This window comes from Vipera berus, assembly GCF_964194415.1.
Source record: "Vipera berus genome assembly, chromosome: 1".
NCBI classification, from domain to species: domain Eukaryota; kingdom Metazoa; phylum Chordata; class Lepidosauria; order Squamata; family Viperidae; genus Vipera; species Vipera berus.
The window spans coordinates 186,739,573-186,764,815 of record NC_138202.1 but is presented as its reverse complement, the minus strand read 5'-3'; the positions used below and the strand labels follow the sequence as shown (position 1 = coordinate 186,764,815).

Below are 25,243 nucleotides of genomic sequence, written 5' to 3'. Positions count from 1 at the left end.
CAAACTATTCAAAAAAACCTAGACCACATAAAAGAGGAGGTGCACTATATGTAAAAGACCACTATATTGCTACAGAAATGCGTAAGATCAAAGATTAAAATCTCCTAGAATGCATATGGAACTATATAAAAGAAAAAAAGAATGACATTGCCATAGGTATATACTACAGGCCACCCAACCAAACAGAAAAGATAGATGTACTTTTTACTAACCAATTAACAAATATATGTAGGAAACACACTACAATAGTAATGGGAGACTTCAGTTACCCTAAGATCAACTGGAAGACTAATTCTGCACCAAGTGAGAAATCGAATAGGTTCCTGACCAACCTAGGTAACAACTTTGTTGCCCAAAAGGGGAGGGGGGGCTAGAGGGACAGCCATGCGAACGATGTAGAGCTGGCCACGCCCACCCAGTAGGCCATATGCACTCTAGCCACGCCCACCCATTAGGCCACGCCCACCCTGGCCACATCCGCCCGGCCCCCTGAGGGCAACTGCAATGCTGATGCGGCCCTCAATGAAATTGAGTTTGACACCCCTGCTTTAGATAGACCAATGGCAAATGTCTCATAGAAAAAAAACACCCAAGAACAATGTCCCTGCTATCAAGTCCAGTCCAGACCCATTGCAACTGAATAATTGATTTCATATCTTCCTGCTGGAAGAAAGCATGCAGACATCTGGAGAAGGGACATCAGCAAGTGTTCCATTGACAGGAAGAAAAGTAGTCCAATATTCCCCAAGGAAAACAAGAGGTGTGTGTTAGGGATAGGAGATTCACTTCTCAGAGGAATGGAACCAGGAATTTGTAGAGCAGACAACCAGTCTAGGAAGGTATGTTATCTCCTACAAGCAAAGAGCAAAGATGTGGCTGAGAAGCTTATTAAAATGATCAAGCCTACAGATTATTATCCCTTTCTCCTCTTTCATATGGGTACCGTCGGTTAGACAATGTCGGCTTGCGACCCCCAGGGGAAGAGCCTTCTCTGTGGGAGCGCCAGCCCTGTGGAACCAGCTCCCCCCTGAGCTTCGGATGGCCCAAGATCTCCAGTCCTTTCGCCGCGGCCTCAAAACACTCCTTTTCCACCTGGCTGACCTAGACTGACAGGGATTTTAATTATATTTACAATTCTAACTCTATTCTTTAATTTATTTTAATTTATTTCAAATTTTATTTTTAATTTACTGTACAGAGACCTTTAAGTTTTGTTGTTGTTAGCCGCCCTGAGTCCCTCAGGAGATAGGGCGGGATATAAATCCCATTAATAAATAAATGAAGAATATGACAAACCCTGAAAACAATATTAAGAGACTATAGCAGCTCGACACGATTAGCCGAAGAGTTAGGAGCACAGGTGGTATTTTCATCTGTACTTCCAACAGAAAATCAGTATTCAATGAGGGAACAAGGGATTTCAGAAGTAAACCACTGGGTTACGGGATAGTACAGTCAAGAGGACTTTGGATTCCAAAAACACAGTGCACATTACTTACAGAAGGTCTTCTGGCAGGGGATGGGTTGCATCTCACAAGAACTCAGAAGAATGTGTTAGGAAAATAACTGGCTCAGCTTATCTAAAGGGCTTTAAACTAAAACTAAGACAGAATAGGAATGTAAATCAAAATAGACAAGAAAATGATAAGAGAACACCTATTCATTCTAGATGGGTTCAAATAGCCAGGATCAGATGGACTACAACCCAGGGTTCTGAAGGAGTTGGCAGATGTTATTTCAGAACCACTGAACAAAATCTTTCAAAGCTCCTGGAGCGCTGGGGAAATACCAAAGAACTGGAAAAGACCTAACGTGGTTCCAATCTACAAAAAGAGAGAAAAAGTGGATCCTGGAAACTATATACTAAGCAGCCTGACATCAATACCTGGAAAGATCTTGAAAAAGATAATCAAGCATTGCATTTGTCAGCACCTAGAAATGAACAAGACATTTACTAGAAGCCAACATGAATTTATAAAAAAAATATGCAAACTAACCTTATTGCCTTCTTTGACAAAGTGACTAAACTCATAGTTAAAGAAAATGCTGTGGACATTCTTTATTTAGACTTCAGTAAGGCATTTGGCAAAGTAAACTGCAGCTTACTTCTTGGTAAGATAGAACAATGTGGGATAGATAATACCATGTCCAGTTGGGTTCGCACCTGGCTGACTAACCACACTTGATGGGTAATCCTCAATGGAACATCTACATGTCATGGTTCTGATCAATAAGACCAAACAAATCAGAACTCTGAGGCAAGAAAATTCCTCAAAGAACATGTTTATTGGATACAAAATATTGGCATGTTCAAAAGTGAAACCAGATCTAAACCTCCCCCCCCCAAGAATCAAAGTAAAAAAATGTAACAATTCCCACCCCTCTAGTCATGCTGCCCAATAGAATTCCTTGGCGGGCTTTTCTAACTCAACAATCCTCCTGTCCTCTGGCAGGGGAATGACCTTGGTTCCCACAAGAGTTGCTTAGTTGTTTAGACTACCAGAAATACCTTTCCCCCCTCCCCTTCTTGTGGAAACCCAAAATGGAAAAAAATGGCTGCAGCCAGGTTCGTTGCAGAGTTTACAGTCAGACCCCCCTAAAAAGAAAGAAATCCTGCAAAGAAAACAGAAGCACAAGTTAAGGATCCCCTCTAGGCTTTTGAGGATGTTTATCATAGAACTTCCGTATCAATCTCTTTGCTTTTATATCCCGTCTCTTCACCCAAGTAGCTTCCGATAAAGGATACCCCTTCTTCTGCACTAAATACTGCAATTTCCCTTTATACAATCTAGAATCAAGATTGCATTTTATTTCATAATGAGTCTCACCCTCCACCATAATGGGCCCTGGAGCTTTTTTCAGAATCGGTCTCAATGTGGATTCTGAGACCGGCTTTAACAAATTGGAGAGGAAAATGGGGTGAACTTTTCCTAACAGCTGTGGGAGTTTTAATTCAATTGTGACAGGATTAATAATTTTGACTATGGGAAAAGGACCAAGGAATTTAGGTCCCAATTTCTTACTGGGCAGCTTCAACTTCAGATATTTAGTAGATAGGTAGACTTTCTCTCCTACATGAAATGGTCTCTGGGGAGATCACTACTTGTCGGCTTGCTCCTTGTATACTTTAGCAGCTTGGGACAAGGCTCGCTTAAAGTTTACCCAAGCACTTTGTAAAGGATGTCACTCATTGATTTAAAGTCTGTGATGAGGGGGGTTCCTGAGGGATAGGAACAAATTCCCTGCCAGTCGCTATCTTAAATGGGATTAGACCAGTGCTACTATGAACTGTATTATTGTAAGCTACTTCACAAAAGGCAGGAGATCTGCCCAATTAGTCTGTTGATAGTTGACATAGCATCTAAGGTTCTGTTCCACCATTGTATTCATACGTTCAGCCAATCCATTTGTGCTCGGATGAAAGGTGGAGGAGAGTCCCTGGAACGATCCAATCAGTTTTACAAACTCACTCCAGAACTTGGTGGTGAATTGGACTCCTCTGTCCAATATAATCCTTTAGGGCACTCCTTGGAGCTGGTAAATATACCTCAAAAATAGCTTGGCAAGCTTCTGGGAAGAAGGGAGTCCTGAACAAGCAATGAAGTGAGCCTGTTTTAAAAAAGGTCTATGTCAGTCCAAATAACAGTATTTCCATTGCTCTCAATAAAATCCAGGTGCTAGTTCTTCCAAGGTGTGGGAAGTGTCTGCCATTTGCTGCAATAGCCCAGGTGGTTTTCCAGGTCATTTTTTCATGGCAACACAAGTTGCACAACTTTTCACATAACTTTCTTCATCCCTGGCCACCAGAATTGCCATCTCACTAAATGTACAATTTTCAGGAACCCAAAGTGGCCAGCTTGTTTATCATCATGGGTCTGCTGGAGGGCTTGGAGTCAAGGGACATACAATTTAGACCACTTCCATGCTAGTCCATCTCGATAAGTCAACAGTTGTCTGTTATCACTGAAACAGGGGTCTGTCTTCAATTTGTCTTTGAGTCTCTGAGTTAAGCGGCTGTCAGACTCACAAAACTGAACCTGTAATTGATCCCTAGGGATTATTGAAAGGCCTTTTGCAGTAAGGGAATAATTGCGTTAATCACTTCTTCATGGCAGCTTTTGTACTGGGGCATTCTGGAGAGTGCATCAGCCAGTTCCTTCCCCCCAGAATGTACTTCAAGGTAAAGTTAAAACGGTTGAAGTATTGTGCCCATCAGAACTGTTTCGGAGATAACTTCCATGGGGTTTTTAGTGCCTCTAAATTGTTATTTTTATTTTTTATAAGAGTTTTTATTCAATTTTATAGGGTTAGAAAGAGGAAATGACCAGAGTAAGGATCAGGATTTGGGATGGGGTTAGGATTGGGATTAGGGTAGGAACGGGGTTGGGAACAACATTGGGGTTGCCCCCCAATAACATTTTCAAGCTTTAGCAAACAGACTATTGTCTGGGTACATATGTTCAATTAAAACTAATTAATATAACAGTACGACAGAGAATGAGGTGGCTGGATGGAGTCACTGAAGCAGTAGGCGTGAGCTTAATTGGACCCCAGAAGATGGTAGAGGACAGGAAGGCCTGGAGGAACGTTGTCCATAGGGTCGCGATGGGTCAGACACGACTTCGCAGCTAACAACAACAATAGAACAGTAAATAGCTATAATATATATGCTAAATGATAATCATATACAGTATCAGTTAGTCAATACATATCATTCTCCTTACTAATATATATTTAAAATAACATATCACATTCATTTCTTGCTAGTTTGTTTTCCTAGCCATTGGTAAAATTTATCCCATGTTTTAAAATAAATTGAATCCTCTTTCTCTTTAATCTCTAAAGTTAATTTGTCCATTCCTGCACATTCTAAAATTTTCTTGATTAAAATCTCCTCAGTTTGTAGGTTTTCATTTTTCCAGTATTGGGCAAATGCTATTCTCGTTGCTCTCAATACATGCAATATTAGATACTCATTCTCCTTCTCATACTTAGCTCCTAATATTCCTAATAGAAACAGTTCTGGTTTTAATTCAACCTGTATTTTAGTCATCTTTTCCAACCATGTATGTATCTTAAGCCAGAACTGTTTCACTTTAGGGCATACCCACCAGATATGGTAATAGGTACCTGGCCTTTGTTTACATTTCCAGCAATTATTTGAAGTATTTTGAAACATTTTAGCTAATGTTACTGGTGTCATATGCCATTTATAAAACATTTTATACAAATTTTCTTTATATGAAACTGCTTTAGTCAATTTAATATTTCTATCCCATAATTTTTGCCAGTCTTCCAAATCTATAGAATATCCAAAGTTTTTTGCCCACGTTATCATTGTATCTTTTACTTGTTCTTCCATCTTCAAGTTTAGCAGAAATCTGTAAAGTTTCTTAATCAGGTTTTCGTCTGTTTTTAGTTATATTTGATCAAGTTCTGTCTGTTCTTTATAAAATCCCATTGTCTTTGCATCTTTTCTATATCTTGTTTGAATTGGTAAATATGGCCACCATGCTAGGTCAATACCTTGTCAATGTAAGTCTTGTCTATATTTCAATTTTCCTTCCTTATCTAGAATATCTTTATAGGTAACGACTTTGTCAGTTAATTAAATTTGGGTAAGCAAAAGCTTGCATTGTTGAAAGCCACTTAGGTAGTTTAATATAGATTTTCTGCTTTATTTTTTCCCATTCTAAAAGAAGTACATTTCTTATAAAGTGATTTTGGAAGTATCTATGTATTTTACTTTTCTCGTACCATAGAAAGACATGCCAACCAATTTGTAGGTCATGCCCCTCTAGCTACAATATTCTTTTATTTCTTAACGTAATCCATTCTTTAAGCCATGGTAAAATGGCTGCTTGGTAATATAGTCTCCAGTTCGGGAGTCCAAACCCTCCACTATTTTTAGCTTCTTGTAACATTTTCACTTTAATTTGTGCTTTCTTCCCTTGCCAGATAAATCTCAATATTGCTGCATTTAGGTCATCAAAGAAAACCTTTCCCAGTTTTACAGGGATCGTTTGAAATAGGAAGAGTACTTTCGGTAAAATATTCATTTTAACTGTAGCTATTCTTTCTAACAGTGACAGTTGAAGATTTTTCCACTTTTCCAAGTCCAGTTTTATTTGTTACAACAATCTTTCATAGTTATCTTCTTTTAATGTTATACATCTTGCTGTTAGGTGAATTCCTATATATTTAATTTTTAAAATATTTTTAGGTTTGTCTTTTTCTAAGTTTTCTGTTTGTTAGGTTTTTTGTTAATATTTAGTCTTATCTCTATTTATTTTCAAACTTGCCAGTTCTCCAGATAGAGATAGATAGTTTAGCATAGAGGTTTGCCTTTAAAAGCCTCCTTAGCACCTCCCGGACCAATTTTATGTGCTCCTCCATGGTTTCTGTGTAAATGAGGGTGACATCAAGATAGACTAAGATGCCCTTGTAGAGGTGATCATGCAGCACTTGATTGATCAGCTGCATGAATATGCAGCTGCATGAGCCCCTTGAAGGCCAAAAGGCATCACTTTAAACTGGAAACTTCCTAGGGGGGAAGCGCAGTCTTCCACTCATCCCCCTCTCTGATTCTCACTCGATAATAAGCCTCTCTTAAATCCAGATTGGTAAAGATTTCCCCCCTTGCGAGGTGGGCTAACATGTCCATCAAAGGGAGGGGGTACATATTCTCCATGCTGTGTTCAGTCCTTCAAAATCCACACATAACCTCAAAGACCCATCTTTCTTCTCCTTAAACAACACTGAATCGGCCACTCATGATATGGTTGGTTCAATGAAACCCCTAGGTTCTTGTCTAGGGAATCCCTCAATTCATACATTTCTCTGGGTGTCATGGAATACATCTTAGACTTTGGAAGTTTGGCCCCTAGCAGTATCTCAATAACACAATTGGTAGTTTGGTGAGGGGGGAAGTATGTCACAATCCTCTTCGCTAAGAGCTCTTGCTAGATCCCGGTATTCCATCAGAATGAGTTGAATCCTGGATGTTCAATCTGTGGTGGATCTTAGAAACTTAATCAATACTGCTAAGCTTGTAAACCGCCCTGAGTCTTCGGAGAAGGGCGGGATATAAATGTAATAAAAAAATAAAAAAAAATCCCTCCCTCCCTCAGGGTCTGTTATCCTCTTGATCTGGCTGGTCTTGGAAGGTGGAAGGGGCCCTGTTGCTAGCCTCAAGGTTTTCACCCGGTTCTCCCACCAAATGGTGGGGCACCACTTATCAAACCACGCTAATCCCAGAATCACAGTCTCAGTCATTTTGGGGATGACCACAAAACAGATGATCTCCCAATGTTGCTCCATCCCTAAACAGGTAGGTTCAGTGACATGTGTTGCAGGGGAACCCCCCATTAAGGAGCCATCTGTCTGGTTGAATTTCACTGCTGTGAGCAACAGCTTGGCACGGGTTCACAGCTTTAGCATAGTGTGGAGACTGATCAAGGACCTTGTGCAACCAAAGACTATTACGACGTTCAAGTCAGTCTGTGCCCCAGTCTTTGGTACCATAAATTTGGCAATGGCGAAAGGTGGGATGGGCCAACGTGCCATCCGGTAGTCATCACCATCATCACTGTCATAGGGTGCTGATAGCTGCACGTGTTCAGCTGAAGTTCCTTCTCCATCATGGAATCATCAGGGTACACAGGAGCATAGCGATTCAGGTGAGCCCACACCTGATTCAAGAAGAAAGGTAATTTATCTGGATCTCCATCAAACATGGGCTTGATGAGAGACAGATCTATTCTCCTCGCCCCAGCTTCATTTTATTCAGAGCAAACAGTTTAAAGAAAAAGGCTGCCTCTTATATTGTCAGAGCAAAAACATCCAATGTTTGCAGTGTTGACATCCGACCCCTTACAAAAAGGATAGATCCTGTAATGTAAACAAAAGCATATGTCAGGGATTATCTCTTGGTTTGTTGGGATTGCTTTCATGAAACATTTTGATGAGTTGGTCAGCCTTCACATAGCTAGATTAATTGGGGATTAATTGGTGATAAAAGTTAGTGAAACCTAAAAGGTTCTGAAGCTGTTTGAGAGTCTTTGGGGGCTGCCATTCAATTATAGTTCTCATTTTGGCTGGGTCCATTTCTATGCCTTCACTGGAAATTCTTTAGCCAAGATAATCTAATCGGGTTGGTGAAATTCACATTTCGACAATTTGGCATGTAACTTGGCCTTCAATAGTTTCTTTAACACTTCTCTCACTAACTTTATATGATCAGTCATATTTGTGCTGTATATCAAGATGTCATCAAGATACACCAGAACATCTTTGTATAAGTGATCATGGAGCTCATTAATCAGCTTCATGAATACGTATGGGGCCCCCTGCAGTCCTAATGGCATGACTTTGAATTGGTAGCTTCCCAAGGGGCAATTGAAGGCCGTTTTCCACTCATCTCCCTCTTTTATTCTCACTTGGTAGTATGCCTCTCTTAGGTCCAATTTTGTGAAAATACTCCCCTTAGCTAGGTGGGTTAACAAGTCTTTCAGGAGGGGGGAGGTATTTGTTCTCCACATTCAGCCCTTTATAGTCTACACAGAGATGAGGAGAACCATCTTTTTTTTTTCTTTGAACAACACAAGGGCTCCCACAGTAGACTTGGCTCGCTCCATGAACCCCGTCGCTAGTTTTTTATCCATGTATCCTTGCATCTCCTCCATTTTGAGTGGGGACATAGCGTACATCCTTGGTCGTGGGAGTTTGCCTCCTGGCAACAGTTCGATAGAAAAATCATTGGGTCTGTGAGGGGGCAGGGTGTTGCATTCTTTCTCACTAAATGCCCCCACCAGGTCCCGGTACTTAATGGGGATGGTTGGTTCGCCTGGTGGCATTGAGGCAGCCATGTGCGCTTGTTCAGTTGGTGGCCTAAATTGTCCTGCCACATCTGTTGAATCAGTGGGAGGTTTAGGCCCTATAGGTAGTCTCACAGTTCTCATTCCTTTCTCCCACCAGATAAACGGCTTCTATTTGTCCTACCAGGCTAATCCTAGGATCACAGCCTTAGTCATTTTGGGGGCCACTAGGAAGCGAATAACCTTCCAGTGCTCGCCTATTTCTAGGCGTAGGGGCTGCATTAATTGCGTGACTAAAGTCCCTCTCATCAGGGAGCCATCGACTTGCTCGAACCTCACAGGTTTGGAAAGCAGTTTTGCTCATATGCCCAGTTTCATGGCAAATGGCAAGCTAACGATGCATTGAAAGCATCCAGAATCAACTAGCACCTTTAAATCTACCTGCGTACCTGACTTAGGGATTATGAGCTTGGCAGGCAGTGAGAAAGATGGTATGTGTCTCCTTCGTCATCGCTGTCTAAAGAGGGTAGAGCGGGGACAGATCCAGCCTGAGGCCCAGCGTCCTCCCGTGTGGGGGGTGTGACCTGGGCAACAGGTTCCTGCGTGATCCGAGTGGATTTCTCTCTCGTTAGCCGCTGGGCAGGTTTCTTTCTCGCTGCTGGCCACAGTCTGCTCTGTTGTTGTGGGTAGGGGACTGGACAGTTTGCTGCTCAATGTTCCTGCTATCCACATCGGAAGCACTTGATTGGCGGGGCTGCAGGTGGCCTGGCTCTTTCAGCAGCTGCAGCTCCTTGGGGTGGTGGTTGCTGTTTGGGTTGCTCTGGCCTTGGCTTGGCTTCAGGTGGGAAAGGTTTCTTATACCAGAGAAGCTGAATGTCTAGTTTTACCGCCGCCTGGTACCATGCTTGCAGCTGATCAGGTACCGCTCGATAGATGCAGGCCTGAGACAGGTGATCATCCAACCCTTCCCTGAAGTGATGGACTTGGACTGCTCAGGCCACTTCTCTATCCGACCAGCTATCTTGCGAAACTCTCATACATACTTCTGGACAGGCTGGCCGGCTTGCTTTATCTTATGGATTTGTTTTTCTGTTTTGAGGGCAATGGATGGGTCCTAAAATCTTTCTCTCAGTCCTAGGAGGAAGAAGTGGGGGTCCTCCTCATTGTATAAATTATTCAGCCATTCAGATGTCTCTCCCTCTAGACTGGATGCAATCACATGTACCATAGCAGCTGAGTCTGGATAGAGGTAGGCACAGCAGTTCAAATGAGAGCGCACTTGGTTAAAAAACAAACGTCATCTTCTCTGGGTTCCCATTGAAGTTTGTTCTGAAAGATGGATCAATACTGGCTGCTGGACTCACCACTGTGACTGCTGCACTTCCAGTTTCTGCTGATCCCATCCTGACTCCTGCTGCATGGCCAGGAATTGCACGTTTAGGGGCTGTGGCCACGCCCCCTGTCTTTGGGTCTCCCAAAGACAGCTGCCTGTCTTTGGGTCTCCCAAAGACAGCTGCCTGGGTGGGGGCTATTGATGAACTTTCTGCTGCTGGTTAACATAGAATTGTGGTGCCCTCTGCTGCTGTAGGCCCCAGTGGTTGCTGAATGGGTGGGGATTGCTGCTGGATCTTCCTCATTTGTGGGCCCCTCAAAGGTTGCTGTACGTTTGGGGGCGGTGACCAATCTCCTTGCTGGGGTCGCCCTCCCACCAGCTGCTGATCTCCTGGCTTCTGCACTACCCCAAGCTGTTGCAAGGCCTCTATTAGCTGTGGCAAGCTCTTAGGTTGCTGATTGTCCACCTGCAGGGGCTGCCAAACTCCCTATTGCTGCAAAGGCCTCAGACTGGGATTCCCTCTCTCTGTGGGGCTGGAGGCTTCTCTCAACAGGAGTTGATTTCTGCTTCTCATCTCTAGCTTTTCAAATCTTTCCACTGACTCACCTGAATCTTCAGTGGCAGATATCCTGGTGGGTCTCCCCAGCTGGGAGGCTTGAAAAAGTTTCTCCTCAGCTTGCTCACTGTCTCTCTTCCTGCCTCCACAGGGGAGCAACTGCTGCTGAAATGCTGGCTTCAAGCTATTTCATTTGATGAAATCTTCCCTGAATCTTTGCCAGCTCCTCTCAAGCCTAAAGGCAGTGGCTGGAGTTCAGGACTCCAGATAGTTTGAAAAGAAAGTAGATCTTGGCATGATGTCATGTTCTGACTAATGAAACACTTCAAAGAACTTTCGGGCATTATTTATCCTAAAAAGTCTGTAATAGTGAAAACAAAGCATTGGCACAGCATGGTGGAATCCCAAGATCTGAATTCCCCTCCCTTCAGCACCTAATATCTGGCGCAATTCCCTCCTCAAATTAGCCGCCATCAATCACGTTCTTCAATCAGTTTGAAGGGCAAAGCTTTTCTTCCGTTCTGTAACGTGTCATTTCTTATATTATTAAAAACAACTGGGGGAAACATTCTTCCTCCTCCCCACAGCTTCACCTAATTCAAAAAGAAAAACTATTTAAAGGAAAAGGCTGCCTCTTTATATTGTCAAAGCAAAAACATCCAATGTTTGCAGAATTGATACCTATACAAAAATGGCTATAATCATCACAACTTTGATTTTGTGACCAGCCTACAAAAGTTTCATATGTTTAGACAAAACAGGCAAATTATTATCTTTTTAAGCAGTTAGAGAAAGAATATATACTTGCATGGCAAATACACAAAGATAACCAAAATTACTCAAAAGAAATGAGAAATGGCAAATACACAAAGATAACCAAAATTACTCAAAAGAAAAGACTTGTGGCTATATTGCAAATTAGTTTCTTGAAGAAGTCCAAACTATAGGTTCCCATCATGTTTTCATTATACTGTCCTTGGAAATGGTGTTCAAAGTCCAGTATATCCTGGTGAAAGTGCTCATCTTACTCCTCTGAGTAAGCACTCATGTTGTCCTTGAATTTGTGAAGATGAGCATCAACAATATGGACTTTGAGGGACATTCCTCATCTCATTTTGGCATAGTTCTTTAAGAGAGTCTGCTTTGTGATTGCCCAGAAAGCAGTGAACCACTGCAACAGAACTGTTCCAGGCCACTCTCTCCATCCTGTTCAGCTTCTTGGCAAATTCATCACACTCTATGATCTTCTTTACTGTGATCCGATGAAGATACCAGCTTTAACCTTTATCTTTGACAGCTGTGAAAGAGATCTTGGAGATACTTGAAAGCTGCTGACTCGTCTAGAGCTGTGACAAATTGTTTGATGAGGTCTAACTTGTTGTGCAGTGGTGGCATCAGCACTTTCCAAGGGTCTACTAGTGGCTCCCACTTTACGTTGTTCTTCCCTACAGACAATTTTGTCTGCTAAGGCCAATCCCTTCTGTGATAGTGCAACTTAATATCCTTGCTGTCCCAAAGCCAAAGAAAACAAGGAAACTTCATGAAACTGCCTTAGAGGCCCATCAGGAATGACACCATTCTGAAGTCTTCATTGACATTCCAACCATAGTCGTCATACTTCAAGACACTCGGCAACATCTTGACACTGGTGTAGTCTTCTCTGAAGTGCACAGAATGAGCCATAGGGAGAGACGGGTACTTGTTCCTGTTATGAAGCAGCACAGCTTTGGGGTTCCTGGATAAACTGTCTATGACAGGAGTCCCCATCCCCTGGGTTGCAGCCCGCTACTGGGCCATGGTCCATTCAGAATTGGGCTGTGGAAGCAGCGGGCATGCATGCATGCATCTCCACTTGTGCATGCATTGTGCGGGTGAGTGCATGCAGCTCCATTTGTGTGAGCAGTAGGCACGTGACCATTGTTTGTGCAAATTGAGTTGTTTCCACATACACTCGCCCACCATTTGTGTGGAACCATCCTCTCCCCACCCCTACCATTCCGCAAAGCTGGAAAGGTTGGACATTGCTGGGCTATGCATAGGTGTCATTCACTCAGGTCACAGGTAATTCCTATAGCCTCGAATAGATGGGGCGTTGTCTTACGTGAACGCTTTTTCTGAGCATGACGATGGAGAATCAACAGATGGGTTGATCTTGCCTTTCTGCCCTAGATAAGTCAATTAACCTTTGCCACGCCTCTCTTCCTCCGGCTAGGAATCCCCAGTCAGGACAAAGGTGCAGCAGTTGATGAATATTCAAGGTGGTGGCTCAATTTCCCCTGACACAGGACCAGATGGACCCTAGCGGGGGGGAGTGGATTCTCCATCGCCATTCTGAGAAAAGGCGTTCGGGTATGACGAGTGGAGAATCAACAGATGGGACATACCAAAGCCTCACTGTCTGTCACTGCCAAATGAAGTATCTGTTGAGGCGAACTTATCTAACTTATAATGCCTCACAAATGGGGAAGGGGACGACCACATCGCCGCCTTGCATATCTCTTCTATTGATGCCTGTGTCACCCATGCCGCTGAAGTTGCAGCACTGAGAGTGGAGTATGCGGTAATTCGCCTTGGGACTGGCAAGGAGTGCGTCTGGTACGCCACTGCTATGCAAGCCCTAATCAATCTGTTGATGGAAGAGGCAGTTACCTTCTGACCCATTGAAGAGGGCTGGAATGAAATGAATAGAGTTTCAGGTTTACGAAAAGAGACAATTTGCTTAATATAGCGATGCAAGGCTCTACGAACAGCCAAGGTGTCCCATTTACATTCCAAATCATGGAACGGCTCAGGACAAAAATCTGGCAGCACAATTTCCTGCGCCCTGTGAAACAATGAGTTGATTCTAGGGACAAAGGAGGGGTCTAAGCGTAAGACCACCTTGTCGTTATGAAAAATACATAAGGCATCTCTAATTAAGAGTGCTGCCAATTTCAAGATGCGCCTAGCCCACAGGTCTGCAACCCGCAGCTCCGGAGCCACATGCGGCTCTTTCAGCTGCCTCCTGCGGCTCCCAGTCCTCTGCCATGTGCAGTCCAAAAAAAAAAAATGCGGGACTAAAAAAGTTCAACCAATCAATTCAAATATGCAGGGTAGGTGCATATCTTGCCTTGGCTCCACTCTTCAGTCAAACCCTGTTCTGCGCATGCACGCATGTATGTGCATGTGCACACATTTTTTTTGCGGCTCCCAGTTTTTCCTTTTGTGAGGGAACCGGTTCCGAGTGGCTCTTTCACTGTTTCAGGTTGCTGACCCCTGGCCTAGCCGATGTGATGGCTACTAGGAAGGCGACCTTGATTGTCAAGAACCATAGAGTGGAGGTTCTGATGGGCTCAAATGTAGGTGAATTGAAAGCCTGTAAGACCTTGGACAGGTCCCAAGAGGGATATCTGTGAACCACGGGCGGTTTGCAGTTGATTGCTCCCCTGATAAAGAAACATACCATGGCGTATTGAGCCAAGGGTTCTGAGTTGCCATATGTTAGCACCGTGGACAGGGCAGCAACCTGTCTGTGATTTGTGTTGGGTGCTAAGCCCTTCTTAAGCCCCTCCAGTAAATAATCCAAAATTCCTGGAACAGGAATTGTAGCTGGATCTAATTGTTGTCTCTCATACCAGTTACAGAATTTTTTCCATGTGGAATCATAAATTCTATTAGTTGCAGGCCATCTTGAAGCCTGAATCATGGTAATCACATCTGATGAATAGGTCTCCTTTGTTAGGAGTCTCCTTTCAACTGCCAGGCAGTTAACTGGAGCCACTGAGGCTCTGGATGTTGTAGAACCCCCCTGGCTGAGGGAGATTTAATCTTGGGGTATCCTCCACAGAGGAGAGATCGATAGGCCTACGAGGTCAGCATACCATGGCTGTCGTGGCCAGTGGGGAGCAATGAGTATCACCTTTGCCCATTCCTGCAGTATCTCCCGGATAACTGCCTGGATCAGAGGGAGAGGAGGGAATGCATACAGGAGCTCTCTGGGCCATGGGATGTGGAGGGCATCTATCCTTTCTGCCCCTGGAGATGGGAACCAGGAGAAGAATCCCAGGAGCTGGGAATTCTCCAGGGTAGCAAACAAGTCCAGCACTGGATGACCAAACCTTTCCAATATCTCCCTGAGATCCGGGTGCAGGCGCCACTCAAAGTGGTCCATTGTTGCCTTGCTCAAGAAATCCGCTTGCCGGTTCGTCGCCCCCAAGATGTGCTCCGCCTTGAGGGACGAGAGATTGGTCTCTGCCCAGGTTCCTAATAATTGAGCCTCAGCCATGAGGGACCTAGAGTGGGTACCCCCTTGCCTGTTGATATGGGCTTTCGCCACGACATTGTCTGTGAGGACTAGAACGTGTTGCCTTGCCACTGTGTGGCAAAAATGACGTAGAGTCAGGTGTATAGCTCTGAGCTCCAGTTTATGTTGTGCTTCAAATCTGACTGGGACCACTGACCCTGGGTCATCTGGAAATGCAAGTGCGCTCACCAGCCGAACAAACTGGCATCCGATGTTAGGACAAGTTGGTTGGGCTCCTTGAATAAGGTTCCCCTGGTCATTGCTGGGAAGACCCATCACTGGAAGGATTTTTGGGTCTGTGACGGGACCAATATCCTGTGGTTGGAGGAACTGATGCCTAGTCTCTGGAACGGGAGCAAGAACCATTGGAGGGTTCTGGAATGGAGTCGAGCCCAATGAACAACCGCTATGCAGGAAACCATCTTTCCTAGCAGTTGAGAAAGGATTGCTAGAGTGACTACTTGCTAGAGTGACTACTTGCAGTTGAGAAAGGATTGCTAGAGTGACTACTTGCTCCCTTTGAATCTGGGTGATTAGGGATCAGATACTGTCCCGACGTTCTTGAGACAAGTAAACCTCACACTTCCTTGTATCTATTGCCGTGCCCAGGTGAAGGAGGCGGGTGGAGGGAACTGTCTGGCTTTTCTGAAAATTTACTAAAAACCTGTGGTCCTGGAGGGTCTTGATGGGCAATGCCAGCTCTGACTGAGCCAATTGGACTGAGGATTGAATGAGGATGTCGTCCAGATAACACTGGAAGAGACACCGGAATGGTCCTCAGATGCGCGGCCAGCGCCGCCAGGACCTTTGTGAATGCTCTAGGGACCGATGACAGGCCAAATGGTAGAGCATCCCCATCCCTTCTGCCCTGCCAGTACCGGTTCTATGACCTGGATCACCAGGAGATGTCGAATGGCCTCTTTCATGAGACTTCTTTTGACCAGATTTTTGAATGATGGGTAAGAGACGAAATGTCTCGGCGGGGGGGGGGGATTGAACTCTAGTCAGGTTGAATATGATGGAGTTGAGGACCCATAAATCTGTAGTGGTGTTCTCCCATTTGTGTGCAAAGAAAGCCAACCTGCCCCCTATAGGAGAGGCATCTTTGCTGTCACTTGGACCTTCTGAAAGGACGGCCTCCTGCGTCTCGAAAGGGCCATTTGGCCTGAAATTGCAGTCTGTCGAAAGACGTTCTGGTCTGGGAGGATAAGGGTGGGAGTACTGAGTGAATTCCAATCTTGTGTCGGTTGAACGAAAGGACTGCTATCGGGCATATGGGGTAGCTCCCGTCTGTTCTCCTGAGAAGATGGGACATGACCTTATGCTTATCCTTGTTCTCAGTCAGATAAGGGTTTAGTGCCTCTCCCAATAACTGGCCTCCCTTGTAAGGGGCTGAGGCCAACCGCCACTTGGACCTAGCATCCGCTTGCTGCTGTCTGAGCCACAGAAGTCTGTTGGAGGTAACATTAGATGCTAATGCCCGGGAGGAAAATCTGGCCGCATGCAATGATGAGTCAGCCATGTATCCTGATGCAGCCACTAATTTTGCTTAAATCTTGGCGCATCTGTACCTCTTCTGGTGGGACCCTAGCATGGAATTGGCGAAGCCAGAGGAGTGAAATTCTGGTGAAAAAGGAAGTTGATGTACCTGCTTTTACTGCCCATGCTGAGGCTTGATGGGTCCTGTGGAAATTAAGCTCCACTTTCCTATCCTCTGACTCCAGAACCTCCACCTATATCCCCAGACACAGTGATGGAGGAAACCCATGGTGCTAAGGGCTCATCTACCGTGGGGACTGCTAGCACCTCTGACAGTGCTGGAGCACTGGATGGAAAGGTACCTGGCATTCCCCATTGTCTTTGGACTACATTGAGGAAAAGAGGCAGACTTGTCTTACTGGGTAAACATTGGTCTGAAAAGACCTTACTGGTAGGTCTCTGGCTGGTAGAAGGTTCAGCCTGAGGGACACTTTCAGGACCAAGTTCAGCAGTACTCCTGGCCTTGTGAAGTAAGGATTTAAAGAGGGCCAGATTAAACAGGCCTATGAAAGGAGGGGGATCAGGGGATAAGTCCTCATCTTCTGACATCCCCTGCTCTTTCTGCTCCTCATCCCCTATGAACATTCTCCTCCCGGAGGAATGGAAGGGAAAAACTGACCCTTGGTATGCGGCTGCTTCTGCCTGGGAGAGATATGATACATTGCTGTTAGATGGAATCTCTGATGCTATCGACTCAGGTTGAGCTCTCTGGTGTAGGGTCGAAGCTACGCCTTGGGCAATAGCCTGGGAAATCAGAAACTGCATTTGTTCTGATAGTTCTGTCTCCTGAGCATCTGGAGGGCGAAGCCCTGCCGCTGCAGGAGTGGATGTGGCCTCTGGCCGAGGTCTAGTTGTATTGGGAGGAGTAGGGATCTGAAGGCCAAGCCCTTCACTGGACAGGGGAATCATCTCCACCTGTTCTGCCATGGGAAAAATGAACTGACCTGTTTCTCCTTCTGGAGACTAGGCACTTGGGGCAGCAGAGGTTGAAGGAGCTTGTTGAGGGCCAAAAACCGATTCCTCCATGGGAACAGAAGTAATCTGATCAACCTTTGCATCTTTCTTTTGCTTTGCATCTTTGGAGAATTGTTTTTCCAATGTCTGGTGTCTCCTGCTTGCTTCTTTCTCAGCAGCTTTGGAAGACCTTTTGCCAGAGATAGCTTTGGATCTGAGTTTCCCAGCAGCCTGCTGCTTGGCTGACCTGTATTTGATGAGCCTGGAAGGACTGTTGGAGGCACCTTGAGAGATCTGAACTTCTGTAGTTTTATCTGCCATTGCAAAATCAGAGACATCACAGTAGTGGCAATCTCAATGTGTTTGCAACAGAGAGGTGATCTCAGTAGCAAAGAGCCAAGTTGTGGCTAGGTGGCAACACAACCAACTTAATGGGATAGCCAGCACACTCACAATCCTAGTAGTGGCGGCAAGACCAACTTAATGGTATGGCCAGCACACGTATGATCCTGTTGGTGGCGGCAAGATCAATTTAATGGTACGGCCAGCACACATATGATCCTGTTGGTGGCGGAAAGACCAACTTAATGGTATTGCCAGCACACGTATGATCCTGTTGGTAGCAGCAAGACCAAGTTAATGGGGTAGCCAGCACACTAGAAGCAGAAAAAAACTGCGAAGAAAATGGCGGCAGTTAAGGCAGGCACCCAGCCATGCCCTGAAGCCTTTGGAAATGCCTGGAGTGATTGAAAACCTCCGTAACAGATGTGAGGCTGGAGGCTGTTGTTGCTGTTACTGATTATAATAAGAGCTGCCAAAGAGCCTAAAATTGAATAAGCACTCTTGAAGAAAACGTCTCATGATTCTGGCCTTCTGAATGGCCTGAGATTGATTGTGCTGTTTTCAAAATGGCGTTTTCAAAATGGCAGCCACCAGTAAAATGACCTCCTGCTCCGACACTAGTAAAAGGTAAAGGTTCCTGCGCACATGCGTGCTAGTCGTTTCCAACTCTAGGGGCTGTTGCTCATCTTTGTTTCAAAGCCAAAGAGCCAGCGTTTGTCTGAGGACGTCTCCGTGGTCATGTGGCCGGCACAACTAAATGCCAAAGGCGCACGGAATGCTGTTACCTTCCCACCGCAGTGGTCCCTATTTTTCTACTTGCATTTTTACGTGCTTTCGAACTGCTAGGTTGGCAGAAGCTGGGACGAGTAACAGGCGCTCACTCTGTTACACGGCACTCAGGATTCGATCCGTCAAACTGCCGACCTTCTGATCGACAAGCTCAGTGTCTTAACCCACTGAGCCACCACGTCTAGACACAATTAAATGACTGTGGCAGTAGATTCAATGGCTGGGGCAAGAAGACTGCTAGCTGGATGTGCCAAATTAAGCCTATTTGCAGCTAAATTGCTCTCACTGGAAGGGAGGATCTGCCCCCCCAGAACAACAAAAGCGGCGCCCAAAATCGTGACCGCTACACGTGTGGCTTGCCTAGAAGCTAAAAATATCCTGAGGCTTTAGCCGAAGCCTGTAAAAAACCGCTCAGACTCACAACATTTTAAATTGCAGCGCTGAGATCAGCGCAGAGAAAGGGAAGGGAAGGAAAAATACAACCTGGAGAAATATCCAATAGTGTTGCCTTTCTGCTACAGCCAATCTTCACCACATCTCTCTTGGGCTAAGACTAAGTCGTGACTGGGGATTCCTAGCTGGAAGAAGAGAGGTGTGGCAAAGGTTAATTGACTTAGTCTCTAGGGCAGAAAGGCAAGATCAACCCATCTGTAGTTTCCCCAACTTGTCATGCTTGAGAATGGTCACATTGTTGCAGAAGCATAGCTCATTTTGCCGATTGAAGGTGAAAAAATGTTGGTGATGCTTTCTATGTTTTGTGACTAGCACACTTTCATCCAACGTTCTACTCCTTGAGCCTAGATGTCAGAAGCTCAGAATGGGACTTCGTAAGACCAAAATATCTGATCTGATCATTGAAAGTCTTTCTGTTTGGGGAAGTATGGCTTTCTCTCCTTAGCCACATCTATGAAATTGTAATCTGTATCCGCAATACCCTTGGTGTTTGACTTGCTTCTCTCTCCTTAAGATGGCTGATCCCTCTCTAGAGGGGTAGGAAAGGGACTCAGGGCACTTTGGTACTGGGGCGATGGATAAAGGAATGTCTGGATACATGATAGGTGTGTTCTTGCCAGTTTGATGTTTGGAAAGGTCCACCATCGAGACGTAGCAGTTGCTTGAATGGTCAGTTGGTTCCCAAAAAATTCTTGGAATAGCAAACTTCATGGCTCTCTCTTTTTCCCTGTGCCAGCCTGTAAACATAGTAGAATTATATAATTTAAAAAAAATTCTATTTTAAAAATGATATTTCATAATATTATGTAAGATATTATCATAGGGTATTATATATATATATATTGTAGTTTCAATTTTCCTAGAACATTGAAAATAGTGAAAATTTTCTTAATTACAACTCTTTAACTGTAATAAATAACTAAATTTCCATCTAGTAAGCAGCAATTGTTCACCTTACCTTCAAGAGTTTTGTTGCAGTGTTTGCATGTGAAATGAGGTGCCCAGGGCTTGTCTTGATTCCTGGTAGGCATGCCGAAGTATGCTTTGTAGGCCTTACACATCTTAACAGATGTTTTCACAGAGTACTTTTTTGCTCTTGTCTTGATAAAATTGTCCACACACGTAGCAAAATGCATCTGCTGGGTGGAACCAATCTCTTGATGCTGCTAGATCAAATATTGTTATTCACTATTCTCTTACTCAGCAATTAGACAAACTAAAATGTTGGTTTATGGCACCAGTACTTTTACTTCTATAGATACTACTAGGTAGTCCCAGAAAGTTTTTTTTTAATCCAGAAAATTCTGGCTAATTCTAGAAACTTCTGGATAGATTTCACAGTTCCAGAATGTTCTGGAAGTATACTTAGCACTAAATGTGAATTGAGAATGTTCTTGGAAACAGATAAAATTTCAAAATATCATTTTCCTGACCACAGAAGCAAAGTTTTTGCGGAACAATAGCTACTTTCTATTTATTTTATGCATAAGAGATTAAGAAAACACACTTTGTATCCAGGAACAAAAACTAAATTGACATTTTTATGTAGTATTATCACTGAAAATATATTTATCATATTCAACTAGAGACGACAATATATATGCACAGTTTTTGTATGCACTTTTTTGTCATGTTTAGTCTGTTTTTATCTGTTTGTATTTTAACTTAGGAAATAAATAAAATTATTAAAAAGATAAGGAGTTTGGAAGCTAAACCTTATGATAAACAATTGATGGAAATAGGTATGTCTAGTCTAACAAACAGAAGATCTTCCACTATTAGAGGGGCTGTCACAGAGAAGAGGGGATCAACCTATTCTCCAAAGCACCTGAGGGTAAGACAAGAGTGGAAGATCATTAAAGAGAGATCCAATTTTTTCAACAGATTGGACAATCATTTGTCTGGAATGGTATATGGTCTCCTGCCATAGGCAGGGGGGTTGACTAGAAGACCTCCAAGGTTCCTTCCAACCCTTTTATTCTATGTACTTAATGTTTTTACCCTTTATAGTTCTCTCCACCCCCCACCCACATCTATGTTTTTTTTAAACTTTATTTTATATTTATATGAAACTGCAACTCAACTACTTCCAAACAATGTTTTCCAATATGGTACGGTAATCATGGGGAAAATGAGACTAGGTCTGCAAACCACAGGCAAGCAGTAGAAATGGGAGGTGAGTAATGAAAACCAAAATACAATAACAAGTGGACATACGAAACTACTATGTAATAACATAGATAATGAAAATGTGGAGATGGAGTTGCTAAGGACAACAATAAAAAATTTTGTTCAGAACCTTTCCAGTATTCTATTAACCCTTAGGAAGTCAAGCGACCAAATTGCAGTAAGATGAAAACTTCATATTATTTATATAACCAACAAGCTTTCAAATATCGTCAATATTGAGAATCGTCAATTTTGTTTGAAACCCTCCAATAATGGAGTATCTAGGAGGAAGGGTGTTCAACTGCTTAACAGTTCTCATGGTCAAAAAATCACTCCAAAGTTTAGATATTTCTCTGTAAGCACTACGTATAACAAAACTACAAACTCTTCCCTTTGGATGCTATGGATGATACTCCTTCCTTTCTTATTCATTTGTGCCATTGTATAATTTTGAATATCAGCTCTTATCAGTATTTATTTGGGTCCAATTTTGATATTTTGCCTCTGTTACTTTAGGTGTTTTTTTCAGTTGCTTCATTCAACTTAGGTTCTCAGTAGACTGAGGACTACCTAGGGCTATGACTGGGATGAGATCTTGCTAGATAAGCTCATTTAGTTCCCTAACTACCTCTGTATTTAAGAGGTCAATCAGAGAAGAGATATTTTCTGCCAAATAATTGGAAAAAGTTTCCAGGAAGTATTTGGAAATCTTCTGAATTCATCAGGTACTTGGGAAGAATGATTCTAATTGGTTCCCAATCTTGCAGAGTTAATTTTATCCTGCGCCAAAATGGACAAGTTTATTTATTTATTTATTTATTTTATTGCATTTATATTCCCGAAGGACTCAGGGCAGTTTACAGGGTAATTAAAAACCAAAATACAAAAGTTAAAAACAAATTTTAAAAAAATTATATATGTCCCTGCATAAATAAAACCCCAGTTAAAATAAGATTAATCCTCAGCCTGGGCCAGAGAGCTCGAAGAGCCAGGTCTTCAGGCCCCGGCAGTATGAACGGAGGTCGGGGGAAGACCTCAGCTCCACTGGCAGCTGGTTCCAGAGGGCAGGCGCCCCCACTGAGAAGGCCCTATCCCTGGGTGTTACCCGCCGGCATTCTCTTACTGGTGGCACCCTGAGAAGACCCTCCCTGTGGGAGCGCACTGGACGAAGGGAACTTGATGCCGGCAGCAGGTGTTCCCTCAGATATCCCTCAGATAGTATTATAGCCAATCTCAGTAAAAGTAGTCTTAGCTTTCCTGTGGAATTGATTTCCTGGTCTGGTTTTATCCAGAGGGGCTGACATCACCTCTCTTCTCTGGTCTTAACATCATGATAAAGGATTTAGAGGCTCAATCTACAAAATAAGAAATTCCAAACTAATCAAGAAGATTACATACAAACTGAATAAAGAACAAACAACTACCAGAAGAAATGAACTAATACATGAACCTTTAGAGACAGACCAACGGAAATATGTCAATCTTAGAGACATCACCCTGTCAACAAAAGTGCGTATAGTCAAGGCTATGGTCTTCCCAGTTGCAATGTATGGCAGTGAAAGTTGGAGCATAAGAAAGGATAAATGCCAAAGAATTGAGGCCTTTGAACTATGGTGCTGGAGAAGACTCCTGTGAGTCCCTTGGACTGCAAGGCGATCAAACCAGTCAGTCTTAGAAGAGATCAACCCTGACTTCTCTTTAGAAGGCCAGATCCTGAAGTTGAAACTCAAATACTTTGGCCACCTAATGAGAAGGAAGGACTCACTGGAGAAGAGCCTAATGCTGGGAAAGATTGAGGGCAATAGAAGAAGGGGACGGCAGAGAATGAGGTGGCTGGATGGAGTCACTGAAGCAGTAGGCGTGAGCTTAAATGGACTCCAGAAGATGGTAGAGGACAGGAAGGCCTGGAGGAACGTTCTCCATGGGGTCGCAATGGGTCGGACACGGCTTCACAGCTAACAACAACAAACTAAAATACAAAAAGGACAAGTATATAAAAATGGAAAGAGGGACACATAACTAAGGCAAAATACCAGCATATAGCCCAAATCTGCAACAATGAAGTCAGAAAGCTAAGGCTCAGAATGAACTAAGATTTGCAATAAATGTCAAATATGATAAAAAAAAGGTTTCTTTCAACATATAAAAAACAAGAAAAAAGTCAAAGAAACAATCCCAACTAATGGGAGAATATGGCAAGGAAGTGACAGGCAGTATAGAGATTGCACAGCTACTTTATTCTTTCTTTGCATCTTGTCTTCACCCCAAAAGAAAAAATAGCCCAACCTACCAAAACAGACTAGGAATTCAAATTAAAATAGGCAAGAAAATGGTAAGAGAACATCTGTCCACTCTAGATGAGTTCAAATCACCAGGGTCTGGCAGATTACATCCAAGAGTTCTGAAGGAGATAGCAGATTTGAACTTGGAACCATTGAACCATATCTTTCAAAGACCCTGGAGCACTGGGGAACTACCAGAGGACCTGGAAAAAGCTGATGAGGTTCCCATGGAAAAATTGTCTTCCATGAAACCGGTCCCTGCTGCCAGAAAGGTTGGGGATTTCTGAGCTAGAAGATAAACAGCATCACCACCAGATGGATTTGTAACTGGCTGACAAACTGCCTTCAACAAGTAGTTCTTAATGGAACTACATCTACATGGAGGGAAGTAAGCAGTGGCTACTCCAAGATTCTGTCTTAGGCCCAGTACTCCTTAATATCTTCATAAATGATTTAGATGAGGGAATATAAGGGAAACTCATCAAATTTGCAGATGACACCTATTGATGATGCCCATGACGAAAAAGGTTGCCTTTACTGTACAAAATTATATCAGAGGCATGGTATATGTTAGAGGCATGTCCTTTGGAAAACTCAAAATTGTAAAAAGAGAAATGTTTGGAGTGAACATAGACATCCTTGGCATCAGTGATTTCACTGGACAGGCAGTGGTCAATTCAAATCAGATGACTTTATGGTTTATTTTTTGGGAAACAATATCATCATACGAAAATGAGTTATTTTCTTGTAATCACGGGTTAAATGTGTTGAGAATCACAGAGCATATAGTGATCGCATAATATCTATCCAAATTTGAGGCAAGCCACTCAATATCACCATACTACAAATCTACGGTCCAACTATAGATTCAAATGACAATGAAACTGAACTGTTTTACCATCAGTTTCAATGTGCTCTCAAGCATATACCAAAAAAAAGATCTTTTGTATACAGTAATATGGGCGATTTCAATGCAAAAGTAAGCCAAGGAAAAGTTCCAAAAATAGTATGCAAGTTTGGGCCAGGTGAATGGAATGAAGCTGGCAACTGCCTAGTGTAATTTTGACAGGTAAATCATCTCAGCATAATAAACATATTCTTTATTCAATACAAGTAATGTTTATACACATGGGCGGCACCAAATGAGCAACATAAAAATCAAATAGACTTCATTTTATGCTAACAATGCTGGAAAGATTCAGTTGCATCTGTTAAGTCAATATACTTCCTGGCACTGATTGTAGCCCAGACCCTCAGCTATTAGTGGCTAAACTGAAGCTCAAACTGTGCTAAGTGAAATAAGGTACTATCCCCCCAAATTCAATGTGAACAACATCTCATTTATGCATGCCATAGAAGTTAAGAATAGGTTTGAACCATTGAATAATTATTATAAATAATTATTATTAACCCTTATTTGGATAATATAATTGTAGCAAATAATCAAAGAAATAGAAAGGCAAACTATAACACATATTTTGTTGATCTTGCCTGCAAATAGCATGTATTAAAATTTTCAAACAATCTGGAAAAATGGTGAAATGGACAGTCTTTTTATTAGCTTATTGGCTAGTGATCATGTTTGATAATGCAAACTGCACTGTGTTTTCTAATTGGATATATTATAGAATAGTTTTTTCCCTTCCATTCAATCATGTACAATTCTGAGAGACTGCCTGGCAAGTTCCTGCAGTTTTCTTAGTAAGGTTTTTCAGAAGTGGTTTGCCA

General features: G+C 43.1%; 1 protein-coding gene across 3 annotated transcripts in view; it reads right to left on the bottom strand.

Moving 5' to 3' along the window:
- The window catches only part of TRAF3IP1 (TRAF3 interacting protein 1), a 153,601-nt gene that overhangs the window by 46,041 nt on the left and 82,317 nt on the right, over window positions 1-25,243 (bottom strand). The window lies entirely within an intron of this gene.